Source organism: Triturus cristatus, chromosome 11 (genome assembly GCF_964204655.1).
Source record: "Triturus cristatus chromosome 11, aTriCri1.1, whole genome shotgun sequence".
Lineage (NCBI taxonomy): Eukaryota > Metazoa > Chordata > Amphibia > Caudata > Salamandridae > Triturus > Triturus cristatus.
The window spans coordinates 817742637-817760801 of record NC_140594.1 but is presented as its reverse complement, the minus strand read 5'-3'; positions in this window follow the sequence as shown (position 1 = coordinate 817760801).

Below are 18165 nucleotides of genomic sequence, written 5' to 3'. Positions count from 1 at the left end.
TTGATTTTTTTGACTGTAGAAAAATTGATTCAAAATGTCACTTGGATTGTGCCTCATGTTGAATAACTACTTTTTAAAGCCTCAATGTGACCAAAATTGCCATTTTTACAGACTTTTTCTCCTACTCAGAGGCTTCTATTTTGACCAATTTCTGGCATTAAGATGACTCTAAACACACTTATTTTTGTTCCAAAAGTGATAATTCACATGCAATAGTCATTTACAGTCAAAAAATTAAAAATTAAAAAATTACCATTTCTGACCATCTGGAGAAGGTTCGACGGGTCCCGGGTCATCGTTTTTCATCAGAAAATTGATTTTTTTGACTGTAGAAAAATTGATTCAAAATGTCATTTGGATTGTGCCTCATGTTGAATAACTACTTTTTAAAGCCTCAATGTGACCAAAATTGCCATTTTTACAGACTTTTTCTCCTACTCAGAAGCTTCTATTTCGACCAATTTCATGCATTAAAATGACTTTAAACACACTTATTTTTGTTCCAAAAGTGATAATTGACATGCAATAATCATTTACAATAAAAAAATTAAACTTAAAATAATGACCATTTCTGACCATCTGGAGAAAGTTCAACAGGTCCCGGGTCATCGTTTTTCATCAGAAAATTGATTTTTTTGACTGTAGAAAAATTGATTCAAAATGTCACTTGGATTGTGCCTCATGTTGAATAACTACTTTTTAAAGCCTCAATGTGACCAAAATTGCCATTTTTACAGACTTTTTCGCCTACTCAGAAGCTTCTATTTCAATCAATTTCAGGCATTAAAACGACTCTAAACACACTTATTTTAGTTCCAAAAGTGATAATTCACTTACAATAGTCATTTACAGTCAAAAAACGTAAACATTAAAAAATTACCATTTCTGACCATCTGGAGAAGGTTCGACAGGTCACGGGTCATCGTTTTTCATCAGAAATTTTTTTTTTGACTGTAGAAAAATTGATTCAAAATGTCACTTGGATTGTGCCTCATGTTGAATAACTACTTTTTAAAGCCTCAATGTGACCAAAATTGCCATTTTTACAGACTTTTTCGCCTACTCAGAAGCTTCTTTTTCAATCAATTTCAGGCATTAAAACGGCTCTAAACACACTTATTTTAGTTCCAAAAGTGATAATTCACTTACAATAGTCATTTACAGTCAAAAAACGTAAACATTAAAAAATTACCATTTCTGACCATCTGGAGAAGGTTCGACAGGTCACGGGTCATCGTTTTTCATCAGAAATTTTTTTTTTGACTGTAGAAAAATTGATTCAAAATGTCACTTGGATTGTGCCTCATGTTGAATAAATACTTTTTAAAGCCTCAATGTGACCAAAATTGCCATTTTTACAGACTTTTTCTCCTACTAAGAAGCTTCTATTTCGACCAATTTCAGGCATTAAAATGACTTTAAACACACTTATTTTTGTTCCAAAAGTGATAATTCACATGCAATAGTCATTTACAGTCAAAAAATAAAAATTTAAAAATTAACATTTCTGACCATCTGGAGAAGGTTCGACAGGTCATCAGAAAATTGAATTTTTTGACTGTAGAAAAATGGATTCAAAATGTCACTTGGATTGTGCCTCATGTTGAATAACTACTTTTTAAAGCCTCAATGTGACCAAAATTGCCATTTTTACAGACTTTTTCTCCTACTCAGAGGCTTCTATTTTGACCAATTTCTGGCATTTAAATGACTCTAAACACACTCATTTTTGTTCCAAAAGTGATAATTCACATGCAATAGTCATTTACAGTCAAAAAACTTAAACTTAAAAGAAATACCATTTCTGACCATCTGGAGAAAGTTCAACAGGTCCCGGGTCATCGTTTTTCATCAGAAAATTGATTTTTTTGACTGTATAAAAATTGATTCAAAATGTCACTTAGATTGTGCCTCATGTTGAATAACTACTTATTAAAGCCTCAATGTGACCAAAATTGCCATTTTTACAGACTTTTTCTCCTACTCAGAGGCTTCTATTTTGACCAATTTCTGGCATTAAAATGACTCTAAACACACTTATTTTTGTTCCAAAAGTGATAATTCACATGCAATAATCATTTACAATAAAAAAATTAAACTTAAAATAATTACCATTTCTGACCATCTGGAGAAAGTTCGACAGGTCCCGGGTCATCGTTTTTCATCAGAAAATTGATTTTTTTTTACTGTAGAAAAATTGATTCAAAATGTCACTTGGATTGTGCCTCATGTTGAATAACTACTTTTTAAAGCCTCAATGTGACCAAAATTGCCATTTTTACAGACTTTTCCTCCTACTCAGAAGCTTCTATTTCGACCAATTTCAGGCATTAAAATGACTTTAAACACACTTATTTTTGTTCCAAAAGTGATAATTCACATGCAACAGTCATTTACAGTCAAAAAATTAAAAATTAAAAAATTAACATTTCTGACCATCTGGAGAAGGTTCGACAGGTCCCGGGTCATCGTTTTTCATCAGAAAATTGATTTTTTTGACTGTAGAAAAATTTATTCAAAATGTCACTTGGATTGTGCCTCATGTTGAATAACTACTTTTTAGAGCCTCAATGTGACCAAAATTGCCATTTTTACAGACTTTTTCTCCTTCTCAGAAGCTTCTATTTGGACCAATTTCAGGCATTAAAATGACTCTAAACACACTTATTTTTGTTCCAAAAGTGTTAATTCACATGCAATATTCATTTACAGTCAAAAAATTAAAAATTAAAAAAATACCATTTCTGACCATCTGGAGAAAGTTCAACAGGTCCCGGGTCATCGTTTTTCATCAGAAAATTGATTTTTTTGACTGTAGAAAAATTGATTCAAAATGTCACTTGGATTGTGCCTCATGTTGAATAATTACTTTTTAAAGCCTCAATGTGACCAAAATTGCCATTTTTCCAGACTTTTTCACCTACTCAGAAGCTTCTATTTCAACCAATTTCAGGCATTAAAACGACTCTAAACACACTTATTTTAGTTCCAAAAGTGATAATTCACATACAATAGTCATTTAAAGTCAAAAAACTTAAACATTAAAAAATTACCATTTCTGACCATCTGGAGAAGGTTCGACAGGTCCCGGGTCATCGTTTTTCATCAGAAAATTGATTTTTTTGACTGTAGAAAAATTGATTCAAAATGTCACGTGGATTGTGCCTCATGTTGAATAACTACTTTTTAAAGCCTCAATGTGACCAAAATTGCCATTTTTACAGACTTTTTCTCCTACTCAGAAGTTTCTATTTTGACCAATTTCAGGCTAAAATGACTTTAAACACACTTATTTTTGTTCCAAACGTGACAATTCACATGCAATAGTCATTTACAGTCAAAAAATTAAACATTAAAAAACCTACCATTTCTGAACATCTGGAGAAGGTTCGACAGGTCACGGGTCATCGTTTTTCATCAGACAATTGATTTTTGGGACTGTAGAAAAATTGATTCAAAATTTCATTTGGATTGTGACTCATGTTAAATAACTACTTTTTAAAGCCTCAATGTGACCAAAATTGCCATTTTTGCAGACTTTTTCTCCTACTCAGAAGCTTCTATTTCAACCAATTTCAGACATTAAAATGACTCTAAACACACTTATTTTTGTTCCAAAAGTGATAATTCACATGCAATAGTCATTTACAATCAAAAAAATAAAAAATACAAAATTACCATTTCTGACCATCTGGAGAAGGTTCTACAGGTCATCGTTTTTCATCAGAAAATTTATTTTTTTGACTGTAGAAAAATTGACTTAAAATGTCATTTGGATTGTGCCTCATGTTCAATAACTACTTTTTAAAGCCTCAATGTGACCAAAATTGCCATTTTTACAGACTTTTTACTCCTACTCAGAAGGTTCTATTTCGACCAATTTCAGGCATTAAAATGACTTTAAACACACTTATTTTAGTTCCAAAAGTGATAATTCACATGCAAAAGTCATTTACAGTCAAAAAATTCAACATTAAAAAATTACCATTTCTGACAATCTGGAGAAAGTTCAACAGGTCACGGGTCATCGTTTTTCATCAGAAAATTTATTTTTTGGACTGTAGAAAAATTGACTCAAAATGTCATTTGGATTGTGCTTCATGTTGAATAACTACTTTTTAAAGCCTCAATGTGACCAAAATTGCCATTTTTACAGACTTTTTCTCCTACTCAGAAGCTTCTATTTTGACCAATATCAGGCATTAAAATGACTCTAAACACACTTATTTTAGTTCCAAAGGTGATAATTCACATGCAATATTCATTTACAGTCAAAAAACTGCAACATTAAAAAATTACCATTTCTGACAATCTGGAGAAAGTTCGACAGGTTACGGGTCATCGATTTTCATAAGAAAATTGATTTTTTTGGACTGTAGAAAAATTGACTCAAAATGTCATTTGGATTTTGCCTCATGTTGAATAACTACTTTTTAAAGCCTCAATGTGAACAAAATTGCCATTTTTACAGACTTTTTCTCCTACTCAGAAGCTTCTATTTCGACCAATTTCAGGCATTAAAATGACTCTAAACACACTTATTTTAGTTCCAAAAGTGATAATTCACATGCAATAGTAATTTACAATAAAAAAATTCAACATTCAAAAATTACCATTTCTGACAATCTGGAGAAAGTTCGACAGGTCACGGGTCATCGTTTTTCATCAGAAAATTGATTTTTTGGACTGTAGAAAAATTGACTTAAAATGTCATTTGGATTGTTCCTCATGTTGAATAACTATTTTTTAAAGCCTCAATGTGAACAAAATTGCCATTTTTACAGACTTTTTCTCCTACTCAGAAGCTTCTATTTCTACCAATTTCAGGCATTAAAATGACTCTAAACACACTTATTTTTGTTCCAAAAGTGAGAATTCACAGGCAATAGTCATTTACAGTCAAAAAATTAAAAATTAAAAAATTACCATTTCTGACCATCTGGAGAAGGTTCGACAGGAAACGGGTCATCGTTTTTCATCAGAAAATTGATTTTTGGGACCGTAGAAAAATTGACTCAAAAAGTCATTTGGATTGTGCCTCATGTTGAATAACTACTTTTTAAAGCCTCAAAGTGACCAAATTGCCATTTTTACAGACTTTTTCTCCTACTCAGAAGCTTCTATTTCAACCAATTTCAGACATTAAAATGACTCTAAACACACTTATTTGTATTCCAAAAGTGATAATTCACTTGCAATAGTCATTTACAGTCAAAAAAATAAAAAATACAAAATTACCATTTCTGACCATCTGGAGAAGGTTCGACAGGTCATCGTTTTTCATCAGAAAATTTATTTTTTTGACTGTAGAAAAATTGACTCAAAATGTCATTTGGATTGTGCCTCATGTTGAATAACTACTTTTTAAAGCCTCAATGTGACCAAAATTGCCATTTTTACAGACTTTTTCTCCTACTCAGAAGCTTCTATTTCAGGCATTAAAATGACTCTAAACACACCTATTTTTGTTCCAAAAGTGATAATTCACATGCAATAGTCATTTACAGTCAAAAAATAAAAAATTAAAAAATTTACATTTCTGACCATCTGGAGAAGGTTCGACATGTCCCGGGTCATCGTTTTTCATCAGAAAATTGATTTTTTTGACTGTAGAAAAATTGATTCAAAATGTCACTTGGATTGTGCCTCATGTTGAATAACTATCATGTTGAATAACTACTTTTTAAAGCCTCAATGTGACCAAAATTGCCATTTTTACAGACTTTTTCTCCTACTCAGAAGCTTCTATTTCGACCTATTTCAGGCATTAAAATGACTTTAAACACACTTATTTTTGTTCCAAAAGTGATTATTCACATGCAATAGTCATTTACAGTCAAAAAATTAAAAATTAAAAAATTAACATTTCTGACCATCTGGAGAAGGTTCGACAGGTCCCGGGTCATCGTTTTTCATCAGAAAATTGATTTTTTTGACTGTAGAAAAATTGATTCAAAATGTCACTTGGATTGTGCCTCATGTTGAATAACTACTTTTTAGAGCCTCAATGTGACCAAAATTGCCATTTTTACAGACTTTTTCTCCTACTCAGAAGCTTCTATTTCGACCAATTTCAGGCATTAAAATGACTCTAAACACACTTATTTTTGTTCCAAAAGTGTTAATTCACATGCAATATTCATTTACAGTCAAAAAATTAAAAATTAAAAAAATACCATTTCTGACCATCTGGAGAAAGTTCAACAGGTCCCGGGTCATCGGTTTTCATCAGAAAATTGATTTTTTTGACTGTAGAAAAATTGATTCAAAATGTCACTTGGATTGTGCCTCATGTTGAATAACTACTTTTTAAAGCCTCAATGTGACCAAAATTGCCATTTTTCCAGACTTTTTCACCTACTCAGAAGCTTCTATTTCAACCAATTTCAGGCATTAAAACGACTCTAAACACACTTATTTTAGTTCCAAAAGTGATAATTCACATACAATAGTCATTTAAAGTCAAAAAACTTAAACATTAAAAAATTACCATTTCTGACCATCTGGAGAAGGTTCGACAGGTCCCGGGTCATCGTTTTTCATCAGAAAATTGATTTTTTTGACTGTAGAAAAATTGATTCAAAATGTCACGTGGATTGTGCCTCATGTTGAATAACTACTTTTTAAAGCCTCAATGTGACCAAAATTGCCATTTTTACAGACTTTTTCTCCTACTCAGAAGTTTCTATTTTGACCAATTTCAGGCTAAAATGACTTTAAACACACTTATTTTTGTTCCAAACGTGACAATTCACATGCAATAGTCATTTACAGTCAAAAAATTAAACATTAAAAAACCGACCATTTCTGAACATCTGGAGAAGGTTCGACAGGTCACGGGTCATCGTTTTTCATCAGAAAATTGATTTTTTGGACTGTAGAAAAATTGATTCAAAATTTCATTTGGATTGTGACTCATGTTAAATAACTACTTTTTAAAGCCTCAATGTGACCAAAATTGCCATTTTTGCAGACTTTTTCTCCTACTCAGAAGCTTCTATTTCAACCAATTTCAGACATTAAAATGACTCTAAACACACTTATTTTTGTTCCAAAAGTGATAATTCACATGCAATAGTCATTTACAGTCAAAAAAATAAAAAATACAAAATTACCATTTCTGACCATCTGGAGAAGGTTCTACAGGTCATCGTTTTTCATCAGAAAATTTATTTTTTTGACTGTAGAAAAATTGACTCAAAATGTCATTTGGATTGTGCCTCATGTTGAATAACTACTTTTTAAAGCCTCAATGTGACCAAAATTGCCATTTTTACAGACTTTTTACTCCTACTCAGAAGGTTCTATTTCGACCAATTTCAGGCATTAAAATGACTTTCAACACACTTATTTTAGTTCCAAAAGTGATAATTCACATGCAAAAGTTATTTACAGTCAAAAAATTCAACATTAAAAAATTACCATTTCTGACAATCTGGAGAAAGTTCAACAGGTCACGGGTCATCGTTTTTCATCAGAAAATTTATTTTTTGGACTGTAGAAAAATTGACTCAAAATGTCATTTGGATTGTGCTTCATGTTGAATAACTACTTTTTAAAGCCTCAATGTGACCAAAATTGCCATTTTTACAGACTTTTTCTCCTACTCAGAAGCTTCTATTTTGACCAATATCAGGCATTAAAATGACTCTAAACACACTTATTTTAGTTCCAAAGGTGATAATTCACATGCAATATTCATTTACAGTCAAAAAACTGCAACATTAAAAAATTACCATTTCTGACAATCTGGAGAAAGTTCGACAGGTTACGGGTCATCGATTTTCATAAGAAAATTGATTTTTTTGGACTGTAGAAAAATTGACTCAAAATGTCATTTGGATTTTGCCTCATGTTGAATAACTACTTTTTAAAGCCTCAATGTGAACAAAATTGCCATTTTTACAGACTTTTTCTCCTACTCAGAAGCTTCTATTTCGACCAATTTCAGGCATTAAAATGACTCTAAACACACTTATTTTAGTTCCAAAAGTGATAATTCACATGCAATAGTAATTTACAATAAAAAAATTCAACATTCAAAAATTACCATTTCTGACAATCTGGAGAAAGTTCGACAGGTCACGGGTCATCGTTTTTCATCAGAAAATTGATTTTTTGGACTGTAGAAAAATTGACTTAAAATGTCATTTGGATTGTGCCTCATGTTGAATAACTATTTTTTAAAGCCTCAATGTGAACAAAATTGCCATTTTTACAGACTTTTTCTCCTACTCAGAAGCTTCTATTTCTACTAATTTCAGGCATTAAAATGACTCTAAACACACTTATTTTTGTTCCAAAAGTGATAATTCACAGGCAATAGTCATTTACAGTCAAAAAATTAAAAATTAAAAAATTACCATTTCTGACCATCTGGAGAAGGTTCGACAGGAAACGGGTCATCGTTTTTCATCAGAAAATTGACTTTTGGGACCGTAGAAAAATTGACTCAAAAAGTCATTTGGATTGTGCCTCATGTTGAATAACTACTTTTTAAAGCCTCAATGTGACCAAATTGCCATTTTTACAGACTTTTTCTCCTACTCAGAAGCTTCTATTTCAGGCATTAAAATGACTCTAAACACACCTATTTTTGTTCCAAAAGTGATAATTCACATGCAATAGTCATTTACAGTCAAAAAATAAACAATTAAAAAATGTACATTTCTGACCATCTGGAGAAGGTTCGACAGGTCCCGGGTCATCGTTTTTCATTAGAAAATTGATTTTTTTGACTGTAGAAAAATTGATTCAAAATGTCACTTGGATTGTGCCTCATGTTGAATAACTACTTTTTAAAGCCTCAATGTGACCAAAATTGCCATTTTTACAGACTTTTTCTCCTACTCAGATGCTTCTATTTTGACCAATTTCTGGCATTAAGATGACTCTAAACACACTTATTTTTGTTCCAAAAGTGATAATTCACATGCAATAGTCATTTACAGTCAAAAAACTTAAACTTAAAAGAAATACCATTTCTGACCATCTGGAGAAAGTTCAACAGGTCCCGGGTCATCGTTTTTCATCAGAAAATTGAATTTTTTTGACTGTATAAAAATTGATTCAAAATGTCACTTAGATTGTGCCTCATGTTGAATAACTACTTATTAAAGTCTCAATGTGACCAAAATTGCCATTTTTGCAGACTTTTTCTCCTACTCAGAGGCTTCTATTTTGACCAATTTCTGGCATTAAAATGACTCTAAACACACTTATTTTTGTTCCAAAAGTGATAATTCACATGCAATAATCATTTACAATAAAAAAATTAAACTTAAAATAATTACCATTTCTGACCATCTGGAGAAAGTTCGACAGGTCCCGGGTCATCGTTTTTCATCAGAAAATTGATTTTTTTGACTGTAGAAAAATTGATTCAAAATGTCACTTGGATTGTGCCTCATGTTGAATAACTACTTTTTAAAGCCTCAATGTGACCAAAATTGCCATTTTTACAGACTTTTCCTCCTACTCAGAAGCTTCTATTTCGACCAATTTCAGGCATTAAAATGACTTTAAACACACTTATTTTTGTTCCAAAAGTGATAATTCACATGCAACAGTCATTTACAGTCAAAAAATTAAAAATTAAAAAATTAACATTTCTGACCATCTGGAGAAGGTTCGACAGGTCCCGGGTCATCGTTTTTCATTAGAAAATTGATTTTTTTGACTGTAGAAAAATTGATTCAAAATGTCACTTGGATTGTGCCTCATGTTGAATAACTACTTTTTAGAGCCTCAATGTGACCAAAATTGCCATTTTTACAGACTTTTTCTCCTACTCAGAAGCTTCTATTTGGACCAATTTCAGGCATTAAAATGACTCTAAACACACTTATTTTTGTTCCAAAAGTGATAATTCACATGCAATAATCATTTACAGTCAAAAAATTAAACTCAGAAAAATTACCATTTCTGACAATCTGGAGAAGGTTCGACAGGTCCCGGGTCATCGTTTTTCATCAGAAAATTGATTTTTTTGACTGTAGAAAAATTGATTCAAAATGTCACTTGGATTGTGCCTCATGTTGAATAACTACTTTTTAAAGACTCAATGTGACCAAAATTGCCATTTTTACAGACTTTTTCTCCTACTCAGAAGCTTCTATTTCAGGCATTAAAATGACTCTAAACACACTTATTTTTGTTCCAAAAGTGATAATTCACATGCAATAGTCATTTACAGTCAAAAAATAAAAAATTAAAAAATTTACATTTCTGACCATCTGGAGAAGGTTCGACATGTCCCGGGTCATCGTTTTTCATCAGAAAATTGATTTTTTTGACTGTAGAAAAATTGATTCAAAATGTCACTTGGATTGTGCCTCATGTTGAATAACTACTTTTTAAAGCCTCAATGTGACCAAAATTGCCATTTTTACAGACTTTTTCTCCTACTCAGAAGCTTCTATTTCGACCTATTTCAGGCATTAAAATGACTTTAAACACACTTATTTTTGTTCCAAAAGTGATAATTCACATGCAATAGTCATTTACAGTCAAAAAATTAAAAATTAAAAAATTAACATTTCTGACCATCTGGAGAAGGTTCGACAGGTCCCGGGTCATCGTTTTTCATCAGAAAATTGATTTTTTTGACTGTAGAAAAATTGATTCAAAATGTCACTTGGATTGTGCCTCATGTTGAATAACTACTTTTTAGAGCCTCAATGTGACCAAAATTGCCATTTTTACAGACTTTTTCTCCTACTCAGAAGCTTCTATTTCGACCAATTTCAGGCATTAAAATGACTTTAAACACACTTATTTGTGTTCCAAAAGTGATAATTCACATGCAATAGTCATTTACAGTCAAAAAATCAAAAATAAAAAAAAATAAAAATTCTGACAATCCGGAGACAGTTCAACAGGTCCCGGGTCATCGTTTTTCATCAGAAAATTGATTTTTTGGACTGTAGAAAAATTGATTCAAAATTTCACTTGGATTGTGCCTCAAGTGAATAACTACTTTTTAAAGACTCAATGTGACCAAAATTGCCATTTTTACAGACTTTTTCTCCTACTCAGAAGCTTCTATTTCAGGCATTAAAATGACTCTAAACACACCTATTTTTGTTCCAAAAGTGATAATTCACATGCAATAGTCATTTACAGTAAAAAAATAAACAATTAAAAAATTTACATATCTGACCATCTGGAGAAGGTTCGACAGGTCCCGGGTCATCGTTTTTCATTAGAAAATTGATTTTTTTGACTGTAGAAAAATTGATTCAAAATGTCACTTGGATTGTGCCTCATGTTGAATAACTACTTTTTAAAGCCTCAATGTGACCAAAATTGCCATTTTTACAGACTTTTTCTCCTACTCAGAGGCTTCTATTTTGACCAATTTCTGGCATTAAGATGACTCTAAACACACTTATTTTTGTTCCAAAAGTGATAATTCACATGCAATAGTCATTTACAGTCAAAAAATTAAAAATTAAAAAATTACCATTTCTGACAATCTGGAGAAGGTTCGACGGGTCCCGGGTCATCGTTTTTCATCAGAAAATTGATTTTTTTGACTGTAGAAAAATTGATTCAAAATGTCATTTGGATTGTGCCTCATGTTGAATAACTACTTTTTAAAGCCTCAATGTGACCAAAATTGCCATTTTTACAGACTTTTTCTCCTACTCAGAAGCTTCTTTTTCGACCAATTTCATGCATTAAAATGACTTTAAACACACTTATTTTTGTTCCAAAAGTGATAATTGACATGCAATAATCATTTACAATAAAAAAATTAAACTTAAAATAATGACCATTTCTGACCATCTGGAGAAAGTTCAACAGGTCCCGGGTCATCGTTTTTCATCAGAAAATTGATTTTTTTGACTGTAGAAAAATTGATTCAAAATGTCATTTGGATTGTGCCTCATGTTGAATAACTACTTTTTAAAGCCTCAATGTGAACAAAATTGCCATTTTTACAGACTTTTTCTCCTACTCAGAAGCTTCTATTTCGACCAATTTCATGCATTAAAATGACTTTAAACACACTTATTTTTGTTCCAAAAGTGATAATTGACATGCAATAATCATTTACAATAAAAAAATTAAACTTAAAATAATGACCATTTCTGACCATCTGGAGAAAGTTCAACAGGTCCCGGGTCATCGTTTTTCATCAGAAAATTGATTTTTTTGACTGTAGAAAAATTGATTCAAAATGTCACTTGGATTGTGCCTCATGTTGAATAACTACTTTTTAAAGCCTCAATGTGACCAAAATTGCCATTTTTACAGACTTTTTCGCCTACTCAGAAGCTTCTATTTCAATCAATTTCAGGCATTAAAACGACTCTAAACACACTTATTTTAGTTCCAAAAGTGATAATTCACTTACAATAGTCATTTACAGTCAAAAAACGTAATCATTAAAAAATTACCATTTCTGACCATCTGGAGAAGGTTCGACAGGTCACGGGTCATCGTTTTTCATCAGAAATATTTTTTTTTGACTGTAGAAAAATTGATTCAAAATGTCACTTGGATTGTGCCTCATGTTGAATAACTACTTTTTAAAGCCTCAATGTGACCAAAATTGCCATTTTTACAGACTTTTTCGCCTACTCAGAAGCTTCTTTTTCAATCAATTTCAGGCATTAAAACGGCTCTAAACACACTTATTTTAGTTCCAAAAGTGATAATTCACTTACAATAGTCATTTACAGTCAAAAAACGTAAACATTAAAAAATTACCATTTCTGACCATCTGGAGAAGGTTCGACAGGTCATGGGTCATCGTTTTTCATCAGAAATTTTTTTTTTGACTGTAGAAAAATTGATTCAAAATGTCACTTGGATTGTGCCTCATGTTGAATAACTACTTTTTAAAGCCTCAATGTGACCAAAATTGCCATTTTTACAGACTTTTTCTCCTACTAAGAAGCTTCTATTTCGACCAATTTCAGGCATTAAAATGACTTTAAACACACTTATTTTGGTCCCAAAAGTGATAATTCACTTGCAATAGTCATTTACAGTCAAAAAATAAAAATTTAAAAATTAACATTTCTGACCATCTGGAGAAGGTTCGACAGGTCCCGGGTCATCGTTTTTCATCAGAAAATTGATTTTTTTTGACTGTAGAAAAATTGATTCAAAATGTCACTTGGATTGTGCCTCATGTTGAATAACTACTTTTTAGAGCCTCAATGTGACCAAAATTGCCATTTTTACAGACTTTTTCTCCTACTCAAAAGCTTCTATTTCGACCAATTTCAGGCATTAAAATGACTCTAAACACACTTATTTTTGTTCCAAAAGTGATAATTCACATGCAATAATCATTTACAGTCAAAAAATTAAACTTAGAAAAATTACCATTTCTGACCATCTGGAGAAGGTTCGACAGGTCATCAGAAAATTGATTTTTTTGACTGTAGAAAAATTGATTCAAAATGTCACTTGGATTGTGCCTCATGTTGAATAACTACTTTTTAAAGCCTCAATGTGACCAAAATTGCCATTTTTACAGACTTTTTCTCCTACTCAGAGGCTTCTATTTTGACCAATTTCTGGCATTAAAATGACTCTAAACACACTCATTTTTGTTCCAAAAGTGATAATTCACATGCAATAGTCATTTACAGTCAAAAAACTTAAACTTAAAAGAAATACCATTTCTGACCATCTGGAGAAAGTTCAACAGGTCCCGGGTCATCGTTTTTCATCAGAAAATTGAATTTTTTTGACTGTATAAAAATTGATTCAAAATGTCACTTAGATTGTGCCTCATGTTGAATAACTACTTATTAAAGCCTCAATGTGACCAAAATTGCCATTTTTACAGACTTTTTCTCCTACTCAGAGGCTTCTATTTTGACCAACTTCTGGCATTAAAATGACTCTAAACACACTTATTTTTGTTCCAAAAGTGATAATTCACATGCAATAATCATTTACAATAAAAAAATTAAACTTAAAATAATTACCATTTCTGACCATCTGGAGAAAGTTCGACAGGTCCCGGGTCATCGTTTTTCATCAGAAAATTGATTTTTTTGACTGTAGAAAAATTGATTCAAAATGTCACTTGGATTGTGCCTCAAGTTGAATAACTACTTTTTAAAGCCTCAATGTGACCAAAATTGCCATTTTTACAGACTTTTCCTCCTACTCAGAAGCTTCTATTTCGACCAATTTCAGGCATTAAAATGACTTTAAACACACTTATTTTTGTTCCAAAAGTGATAATTCACATGCAACAGTCATTTACAGTCAAAAAATTAAAAATTAAAAAATTAACATTTCTGACCATCTGGAGAAGGTTCGACAGGTCCCGGGTCATCGTTTTTCATTAGAAAACTGATTTTTTTGACTGTAGAAAAATTGATTCAAAATGTCACTTGGATTGTGCCTCATGTTGAATAACTACTTTTTAGAGCCTCAATGTGACCAAAATTGCCATTTTTACAGACTTTTTCTCCTACTCAGAAGCTTCTATTTGGACCAATTTCAGGCATTAAAATGACTCTAAACACACTTATTTTTGTTCCAAAAGTGATAATTCACATGCAATAATCATTTACAGTCAAAAAATTAAACTCAGAAAAATTACCATTTCTGACAATCTGGAGAAGGTTCGACAGGTCCCGGGTCATCGTTTTTCATCAGAAAATTGATTTTTTTGACTGTAGAAAAATTGATTCAAAATGTCACTTGGATTGTGCCTCATGTTGAATAACTACTTTTTAAAGACTCAATGTGACCAAAATTGCCATTTTTACAGACTTTTTCTCCTACTCAGAAGCTTCTATTTCAGGCATTAAAATGACTCTAAACACACTTATTTTTGTTCCAAAAGTGATAATTCACATGCAATAGTCATTTACAGTCAAAAAATAAAAAATTAAAAAATTTACATTTCTGACCATCTGGAGAAGGTTCGACATGTCCCGGGTCATCGTTTTTCATCAGAAAATTGATTTTTTTGACTGTAGAAAAATTGATTCAAAATGTCACTTGGATTGTGCCTCATGTTGAATAACTACTTTTTAAAGCCTCAATGTGACCAAAATTGCCATTTTTACAGACTTTTTCTCCTACTCAGAAGCTTCTATTTCGACCTATTTCAGGCATTAAAATGACTTTAAACACACTTATTTTTGTTCCAAAAGTGATAATTCACATGCAATAGTCATTTACAGTCAAAAAATTAAAAATTAAAAAATTAACATTTCTGACCATCTGGAGAAGGTTCGACAGGTCCCGGGTCATCGTTTTTCATCAGAAAATTGATTTTTTTGACTGTAGAAAAATTGATTCAAAATGTCACTTGGATTGTGCCTCATGTTGAATAACTACTTTTTAGAGCCTCAATGTGACCAAAATTGCCATTTTTACAGACTTTTTCTCCTACTCAGAAGCTTCTATTTCAGGCATTAAAATGACTCTAAACACACCTATTTTTGTTCCAAAAGTGATAATTCACATGCAATAGTCATTTACAGTAAAAAAATAAACAATTAAAAAATTTACATATCTGACCATCTGGAGAAGGTTCGACAGGTCCCGGGTCATCGTTTTTCATTAGAAAATTGATTTTTTTGACTGTAGAAAAATTGATTCAAAATGTCACTTGGATTGTGCCTCATGTTGAATAACTACTTTTTAAAGCCTCAATGTGACCAAAATTGCCATTTTTACAGACTTTTTCTCCTACTCAGAGGCTTCTATTTTGACCAATTTCTGGCATTAAGATGACTCTAAACACACTTATTTTTGTTCCAAAAGTGATAATTCACATGCAATAGTCATTTACAGTCAAAAAATTAAAAATTAAAAAATTACCATTTCTGACAATCTGGAGAAGGTTCGACGGGTCCCGGGTCATCGTTTTTCATCAGAAAATTGATTTTTTTGACTGTAGAAAAATTGATTCAAAATGTCATTTGGATTGTGCCTCATGTTGAATAACTACTTTTTAAAGCCTCAATGTGACCAAAATTGCCATTTTTACAGACTTTTTCTCCTACTCAGAAGCTTCTTTTTCGACCAATTTCATGCATTAAAATGACTTTAAACACACTTATTTTTGTTCCAAAAGTGATAATTGACATGCAATAATCATTTACAATAAAAAAATTAAACTTAAAATAATGACCATTTCTGACCATCTGGAGAAAGTTCAACAGGTCCCGGGTCATCGTTTTTCATCAGAAAATTGATTTTTTTGACTGTAGAAAAATTGATTCAAAATGTCATTTGGATTGTGCCTCATGTTGAATAACTACTTTTTAAAGCCTCAATGTGAACAAAATTGCCATTTTTACAGACTTTTTCTCCTACTCAGAAGCTTCTATTTCGACCAATTTCATGCATTAAAATGACTTTAAACACACTTATTTTTGTTCCAAAAGTGATAATTGACATGCAATAATCATTTACAATAAAAAAATTAAACTTAAAATAATGACCATTTCTGACCATCTGGAGAAAGTTCAACAGGTCCCGGGTCATCGTTTTTCATCAGAAAATTGATTTTTTTGACTGTAGAAAAATTGATTCAAAATGTCACTTGGATTGTGCCTCATGTTGAATAACTACTTTTTAAAGCCTCAATGTGACCAAAATTGCCATTTTTACAGACTTTTTCGCCTACTCAGAAGCTTCTATTTCAATCAATTTCAGGCATTAAAACGACTCTAAACACACTTATTTTAGTTCCAAAAGTGATAATTCACTTACAATAGTCATTTACAGTCAAAAAACGTAATCATTAAAAAATTACCATTTCTGACCATCTGGAGAAGGTTCGACAGGTCACGGGTCATCGTTTTTCATCAGAAATATTTTTTTTTGACTGTAGAAAAATTGATTCAAAATGTCACTTGGATTGTGCCTCATGTTGAATAACTACTTTTTAAAGCCTCAATGTGACCAAAATTGCCATTTTTACAGACTTTTTCGCCTACTCAGAAGCTTCTTTTTCAATCAATTTCAGGCATTAAAACGGCTCTAAACACACTTATTTTAGTTCCAAAAGTGATAATTCACTTACAATAGTCATTTACAGTCAAAAAACGTAAACATTAAAAAATTACCATTTCTGACCATCTGGAGAAGGTTCGACAGGTCATGGGTCATCGTTTTTCATCAGAAATTTTTTTTTTGACTGTAGAAAAATTGATTCAAAATGTCACTTGGATTGTGCCTCATGTTGAATAACTACTTTTTAAAGCCTCAATGTGACCAAAATTGCCATTTTTACAGACTTTTTCTCCTACTAAGAAGCTTCTATTTCGACCAATTTCAGGCATTAAAATGACTTTAAACACACTTATTTTGGTCCCAAAAGTGATAATTCACTTGCAATAGTCATTTACAGTCAAAAAATAAAAATTTAAAAATTAACATTTCTGACCATCTGGAGAAGGTTCGACAGGTCCCGGGTCATCGTTTTTCATCAGAAAATTGATTTTTTTTGACTGTAGAAAAATTGATTTAAAATGTCACTTGGATTGTGCCTCATGTTGAATAACTACTTTTTAGAGCCTCAATGTGACCAAAATTGCCATTTTTACAGACTTTTTCTCCTACTCAAAAGCTTCTATTTCGACCAATTTCAGGCATTAAAATGACTCTAAACACACTTATTTTTGTTCCAAAAGTGATAATTCACATGCAATAATCATTTACAGTCAAAAAATTAAACTTAGAAAAATTACCATTTCTGACCATCTGGAGAAGGTTCGACAGGTCATCAGAAAATTGATTTTTTTGACTGTAGAAAAATTGATTCAAAATGTCACTTGGATTGTGCCTCATGTTGAATAACTACTTTTTAAAGCCTCAATGTGACCAAAATTGCCATTTTTACAGACTTTTTCTCCTACTCAGAGGCTTCTATTTTGACCAATTTCTGGCATTAAAATGACTCTAAACACACTCATTTTTGTTCCAAAAGTGATAATTCACATGCAATAGTCATTTACAGTCAAAAAACTTAAACTTAAAAGAAATACCATTTCTGACCATCTGGAGAAAGTTCAACAGGTCCCGGGTCATCGTTTTTCATCAGAAAATTGAATTTTTTTGACTGTATAAAAATTGATTCAAAATGTCACTTAGATTGTGCCTCATGTTGAATAACTACTTATTAAAGCCTCAATGTGACCAAAATTGCCATTTTTACAGACTTTTTCT